This window comes from Triticum dicoccoides, chromosome 5A (genome assembly GCF_002162155.2).
Source record: "Triticum dicoccoides isolate Atlit2015 ecotype Zavitan chromosome 5A, WEW_v2.0, whole genome shotgun sequence".
NCBI lineage: Eukaryota > Viridiplantae > Streptophyta > Magnoliopsida > Poales > Poaceae > Triticum > Triticum dicoccoides.
The window spans coordinates 689,368,530-689,376,300 of record NC_041388.1 but is presented as its reverse complement, the minus strand read 5'-3'; the positions used below and the strand labels follow the sequence as shown (position 1 = coordinate 689,376,300).

The following is a 7,771-nucleotide window of genomic DNA, read 5'->3' as shown; positions in this document are numbered from 1 at the left end:
GAATATGTGTATCACTACGATCGATATTCAATAAACCATTCACCTTGGGTGTATGACTATTGAAGGTTTGATTCATGCAGATAGAACAACAATTATTGTCTGACTTTAAATGAATAACCGTATTGCAATAAGCATGATCAAATCATATTCATGCTTAACGCAAACACCAAATAACATTTATTTAGGTTCAACACTAATCCCGAAAGTATAAGGAGTGTGTGATGATGATCATATCAATCTTGGAACCACTTCCAACACACATCGTCACTTCACCCTTAACTAGTCTTTGTTCATTCTGCAACTCCCGTTTAGAGTTACTAATCTCAGGAACTGAACTAGTATCAAATACCTAGGGGTTGCTATAAACACTAGTAAAGTACACATCAATAACATTTATATCAAATATACCTTTGTTCACTTTACCATACTTCTTATCCGCCAAATACTTGGGGCAGTTCTGCTTACAGTGACCAGTCCCTTTGCAGTAGAAGCACTTAGTCTCAGGCTTAGGTCTAGACTTGGGCTTCTTCACTTGAGCAGCAACTTGCTTGCCGTTCCTCTTGAAGTTCCCCTTCTTCCCTTTGCCCTTTTCTTGAAACTAGTGGTCTTATCAACCATCAACACTTGATGCTTTTCTTGATTTCTACCTTCCTCGATTTCTACATCACGAAGAGCTTGGGAATCGTTTCCGTTATCCCTTGCATATTATAGTTCATCACTAAGTTCTAGTAACTTGGTGATAGTGACTAGAGAACTTTGTCAATTACTATCTTATATGGAAGATTAACTCCGACTTGATTCAAGAAATTGCAGTACCCAGACAATCTGAGCACATGCTCACTGGTTGAGCTATTCTCCTCCATCTTTGTAGGCAAAGTACTGTGAGAGGTCTTCTACCTCTCGACATGGGCATGAGTATGAAATACTAATTTCAACTCTTGGAACATCTTATATGCTCCATGGCGTTCAAAACATTCTTGAAGTCCCGGTTCTAAGCTGTAAAGCATGGTGCACTAAACTATCAAGTAGTCATCATACTGAGCTTTGCCAAACGTTCATAACGTCTGCATATGCTCCTGCAATAGGTCGGTCACCTAGCGGTGCATCAAGGACATAATTCTTCTGTGCAGCAATGAGGATAGTCCTCAGATCACGGAGCTAGTCCACATCATTGCTACTAACATCTTTCAACATAGTTTTCTCGAGGAACATATCAAATTAAATAGGGAAGCTATACGAAAGCAATTGATCTACCAGATAGATATGCAAATACTATCAGGACTAAGTTCATGATAAATTTAAAGTTCATAATCATATTACTTAAGAACTCCCACTTAGACAGACATCCCTCTAATCATGTAAATGATCACGTGATCCATATCAACTAAACCATGTCCGATCATCACGTGAGATGGAGTAGTTTTCAATGGTGAACATCACTATGTTGATCATATCTACTATATGATTCACGCTCGACCTTTCGGTCTCCAGTGTTCTGAGGCCATATCTGCATATGCTAGGCTCGTCAAGTTTAACTCGACTATTCCGCGTGTCCAAAACTGGCTTGCACCCGTTGTATGTGAACGTAGACCTTATCACACCCGATCATCACATGGTGTCTCAGCATGAAGAACTGTCGCAACGGTGCATACTCAGGGAGAACACTTATACCTTGAAATTTAGTGAGAGATCATCTTATAATGCTACCGCCGAGCTAAGCAAAATAAGATGCATAAAGGATAAACATCATATGCAATCAAAATATGTGAAATGATATGGCCATCATCATCTTGTGCTTTTGATCTCCATCTCCAAAGTACCGTCCTGATATCCATCGTCACCGGCACGACACCATGATCTCCATCATCTTGATCTCTATCAATGTGTCGTCATATGGTCGTCTCACCAAATATTGCTTTTGCAACTATTGCTATCGCATAGTGATAAAGTAAAGCAATTATTTGGCGCTAGCATCTTATGCTATAAAGAGACAACCATAAGGCTTCTGCCAGTTGCCGATAACTTCAAGAAAACATGATCATCTCATACAACAATTTATATCTCATCATGTATTGACCATATCACATCACAACATGCCCTACAAAAACAATTTAAACGTCTTCTACTTTGTTGTTGCAAGTTTTACGTGGCTGCTACGGGCTGAGCAAGAATCGTTCTTACCTATGCATCAAAAACCACAACGTAGCATAGTGATTGCTTTTTGATCTTCAGAAAGAACCCTGTTCATTGAAACCAATTCAACTAAAGTTGGAGAAACTAAAACCCACTAGCCACCTGTGTGCGAAGCACGTCGGTAGAACCAGTCTCGCGTAAGCGTACGCGTAATGTCGGTCTAGGCCGCTTCATCCAACAATGTCGCTGAATCAACAATCAACTAGTGACAGCAAGCAATATGTATATACCCACCCCCATAACTCCTTTATGTTCTACTCGTGCATATAACATCTACGCATAAACCTGGCTCTGATACCACTGTTGGGTAACGTAGTAATTTCAAAAAAAATCCTACACACAGGATCATGGTGATGCATAGCAACGAGAGCGGAGAGTGTGTCCACGTACCCTTGTAGACCGAAAACGGAAGTGTTAGCACAACACGGTTGATGTAGTCGTACGTCTTCACGATCCGACCGATCCAAGTAACAAACGCATGGCACCTCCGAGTTCAGCACATAATCAATTGTAAGTATAGTGGGGTTTTTACGCCCAAACTACGAGTGTCGTGTTCTCCATAGGGACTAGGCGACAGCAACGATGCTCGACTAAAGCTAGGTGAATAATTCAGATGATGATTGCGAGGAAATATAGACCTAAACTAACCAAAGACGACGACAAAGAAAATGCAAAGAGCACAGGGAGATTCAGATTTTACTCAGTCTTTTTGGTATTATTTTTTTATTTGAGGAAATAGAAACTACAGGCAAACATCCTAAACAAAGGGGATTAACAAGACAAGATCACATTTATGTATACAAAAGTAGCAAGTATAAGATACACATAAGGAACAGAGTTATATGACAGGAGATAGATGATTCATATCACAAACATATATGTCACACGGATAAAGCTAGCACTGATCACACATAACATGCACTATATCTTACAAGTACGATACTGAACAATTAGCAATTCCAAGAACTAGTCTGATCTGAACATTACAACACACACACTGCTCAATGTTTACAGAACTTTAGAGAATTAACCACAATCACGAATATACAACACCACGGTTAGTAGAATTAACAACGATCACAAAGATACGTATGACTCAAAACATATATATGAAAGTACAAGTCTGACTCGACAATGAGCAGCTCAACCACTCACAATTTCACATACATTGTAGTAACTAAAACATAGAGGAGGCACGAATCATGTATACCGAACAATACGCAAAGTTTACATTACAGTTTTCAGAAATTACAAAGAGTGAGAGGGGGAAAGAAGCTCAGGTTTGCGAAACAGCAACAATAGTAGTAGGCGGTTCAGACTTTAGAGAAGAACAATAGTTATGGTTCAGAGAAGGAGGGAATTAAGGAGAAAGGAGCAGCAGCAGGATTTGAGGAAGCAGCATCAAAGATGTGAGAGGTTGGGAGAAGGTGGAGCTGCAGCGAGGCAAAGGAAGAAGAAGACAAGGGAAGCAGAGGAAGCAGCAGTAGATGGAGAAGAGAAGAAGGATCAGTGGCAAGGTTTGGGAAGGAGGAGCGGCATCTAGGCGTCAAGGAGAGGGAGCAGCAGATGTTGATGGAGTGGCGCGGCGGCGGCAGAGAATGATGGACGATGCTGCTAGCTGGCTGGGAGGATGGCGCTGGTGGAGATGGCGGAGATGGTGGTGACTTGCGGCGCTGATGGATGGGAGGCACACCACCACGCCGGCCTAGCCGGGCGGTGGCCGGAGGTGGAGAAGGAGGCGGAGGAAGATGGGGATGTGAAGCCAGGCCCTAAGGGGATCGGTGGCTAGCGCTAGGGATTTGATCCCACGATTAGATTTGCCACTTTTTTGATTTGGCCCTCCTGCTCCCTTGTTTCTTCACAAGCACATCCCTTCCCTTCTCTAGTTTGGCCCTCGGTTTCTTCTTCCTTCATGCTCAGGTCCCCCCTTCTTTCTTTCCCTTCCTTGTCTTGTATTCTTCGGCCTCTTAGTCAGAATCTTGAGGTTTATAGTGCCTTTGTGAACTTTTCTGCAGAAGAAACAAATGACGAGTAAATGATCTTTTATATGATTTTCATCCAAATATATCAGAGTTCATAGTAAGAATGGATGAACATATATCAATAAATGGTGTATATATGTGCCAAAATTATGTATATGAAATGTGCTTATCAAGTTCCCTCACACTTAAATCTTTGCTTGTCCTCAAGCAAAGGAATATGACAAGAGCAAGATTGTGAACAGTGAGCTGACTAGAGAATGCCAAGTGAAGTAGATCTCCAAACAAAGCATGATTTGAACTTTGCTAGTGAGAATCAATGGTTAAGAGTGCTACAAAGCAGTAGGATACTAGTAAGCATGACCATTTTAAACTTTTACAATGATAAAAGAGGATCAACAAGTTTAAGTGATGACTGTGCCAAATGGTTCGAAAAGAGAGCATGATCCCGAAAACAAAATGAACCGGAATTAAATCTTGTGATCAAATCACTTATTTACAAAGATATAACATTGTGGTTGAACCACTTATTGAATTTGAAAGAAACACACATATTATTTTATTAGTCTCACCGAAGGAACATACCACCGATCCCGAGAACATGGTATACACCTGGCTCAACCAATTATTATTAAAAAATTCTTTGTCTCCCCAAAGGAACATACCATCGATCCAGAGAACATGGTATACACCAGGTTCGACAATTACATATTTATTTATTAATTACTGCCCAAGCTAACCTGATTTCACATGCCACAGATCCAGGGAACATGACATGCTACTGTAGGTAGTCAGACTTATTATTCATTATAAGATATAATTTTTTTGAACAAAAACAAGAATCATCACTCAACCATGTCTGGTTCACATGCTACCGATCCAGGGAACATAGCATGCTAGTGCATAGTGGTAAAGTGATTGCTCTGAATGGGAACACACTTGGCACAAATACATCATCTGAACATAGTGATCTAGGTGTATCAAGGTAAATGCAGAAAATGATTAAGTTTACTAGTGCACTAGGGATTTGAGCACTCAAAACTAATAGTTCTCACTAATTTCATCAAAGCAATCATTGTATAGATCACTAGTTTATAAGGCATTCAGAAATCAGTTCACATATTCACATCAAGCACCATATGTCAAAGGTAAAATTCAGTGGGATAACATTAAGAAATGGCTCAAGCAACCCAAATATCAAATGATTTCAACATGTATCAATGGATGATATATTAAGATTGGGATCATGAAACAGCTCATCGGGCTTTGATGTGGCACTCGCTCGACACTCTCTAAACTGCAGCTCTTGTGTTTTTGCTTCTCTATCCCCATGCCTGCTCCAGCTTCACTCTTCTTCGCGTGTGCCCATTGCGTCTCCTCATCACCATGCCGTGAATGGTACACAAGCATCAACCTGAAAGAACACTCAACAACCAAGCCAATACAAGTGACAGTGAGAATGCCCTCTAAGTCATCGATAGAGTACCCTATCATATAAGTATATCTATTGAGCAAATCAGGAACATGTATCAACAACAAGTCACATGGTGCATAGGCAATATCAACGATATGACATGTCTTGTCTAGAAAGCTGAGATCATACCTGACATAGTTAGGAAGAAGCTTTAGGACTACCTCAATTGAAGATACCAAGTGAGGTGTGGTAGTAGAAATTTCAACCGGACTCGTGTCAACAAGTGAACTAGTAGAGCTTGGCTCCTTGACGTCTGAATCCACCTCACCATAATCAACCATGAAGCTCTCCATATCAGGCTCAAGTGTTGAGGAATCCATGCGGCTAACATCATCGAAGGCGAACTTCTCCATATCTGGCTCTAGCAGCACATAATCAATATCATCTAAAGGTTTCTCCTCAATATCAAAAGCAACTAACTGCAGCTCTGGCTCATCCATGGAAGAATCATCACAATGCAAAACTGAATCTCCAACACTAGTATCCATATGATCTGTAGCGTGCGTGTCAACTAGAATGGTATCATCATCATCAAAGATAATCCATGCAAGCTCAATCTTGTCACACTGAGATAGAGGTTTAGGCTTTTGTGTAACAATTGGTGGCTGAGGTGTAGTGATTTGTCGCAAGCAAACCAATGAATCAGAGGGTGGCTTCTCATTGTACCACTGAAGTTGGTGGAAAGCTATGCTCTCAATCAGCAGAAAAGCATCATCAAGTGTCTTGTTTGCAATAGCTCCACCCGCTGCCATATCGACGTAAGCTCGAGTGTCCAAAGTCAATCCTCTATAGAATATCTGCAACTCTAACCATCTCTCGAGCCCATGATTAGGACATCTCCTGAATAAGGCTTTGTATCTCTCCCAAGCATCATACAAGCTCTCGCCTTCACGCTGAACGAAATTGAAGATCTCATCTCGAATTGCGGACTGTTTGTGTAGTGGGAAATATTTATCCAATAAAGCTCATGATATCTCATTCCAACTGTATGACCTTGATGGCAAGGATCGATACCAAGCACGAGCATCATTGCGAAGAGAGAATGTGAACAACCTGCACATGATTGCATCTTGAGGAACTCCATGGTACTTGACTGTATCTGAATACTCCATGACTCGGTGTAAGTGCTCATAGGGATCCTCAGTAGACTGTCCTCCAAACTGTTGTTGTTGAACCAAAGCAATAAGACCAGGCTTTAGCTCAAAATTCTCTGCCTCGATAGATGGCCAAATTGGTCCTGCGAGATAGCACTGGCTGCTTGGCATCCAAAGATCACGAAGCATAGACATCTCTCAACCAAGTGTAGTTGTCAATCAATCTGTAAATAGTTCAGATTTCCTACGCACAATCATAAACAGTAAACACTAGTTAGAAGGTTAGTATCCTAATAAGCCAAAGCAACAGCAAGGAAAAGAAAATAAAATAAAAGAAACGTAGAAAATGAAATACACGATGAATTAAACACGGAACTAAAATAAACCTAGTCTATAGCCAACATAATCTCTCGATGCTAGTCCCTGGCAACGGCGCCAAAATAATCAATTGTAAGTATAGTGGGGTTTTTACGCCCAAACTGCGAGTGTCGTGTTCTCCACAGGGACTAGGCGATAGCAACGATGCTCGGCTAAAGCTAGGTGAAGAATTCAGATGATGATTGCAAGGAAATATAGACCTAAACTAACCAAAGTGGACGGCAAAGAAAATGCAAAGAGCACAGGGAGATTCAGATTTTACTCAGTCTTTTTGGTATTATTTTTTAATTTCAGAAAATAGAAACTACAGGCAAACATCCTAAACAAAGGGGATTAACAAGACAAGATCACATTTATGTATACAAAACTAGCAAGTATAAGATACACGGAAGGAACAGAGTTATATGACAGGAGATAGATGATTCATATCACAAACATATATGTCACAGGGACAAAGCTAGCACTGATCACACATAACATGCACTATATCTTACAAGTACGATACTGAACAAATAGCAATTCCAAGAACTAGTCTGATCTGAACATTACAACACATACACTGCTCAATGTTTACAGAAATGTAGAGAATTAACCACAATCATGAATAGGCAACACCACGGTTACTAGAATTAACCACAATCACAAAGATACGT

General features: G+C 40.6%; 1 non-coding gene across 1 annotated transcript; it reads left to right on the top strand.

The window, feature by feature from the left end:
• Positions 1-6,465: 6,465 nt before the first annotated feature.
• Positions 6,466-6,576, top strand: LOC119304506. The gene has a single exon (XR_005148321.1). It is a non-coding gene; the product is annotated as a small nucleolar RNA R71 (small nucleolar RNA).
• Positions 6,577-7,771: the final 1,195 nt, after the last annotated feature.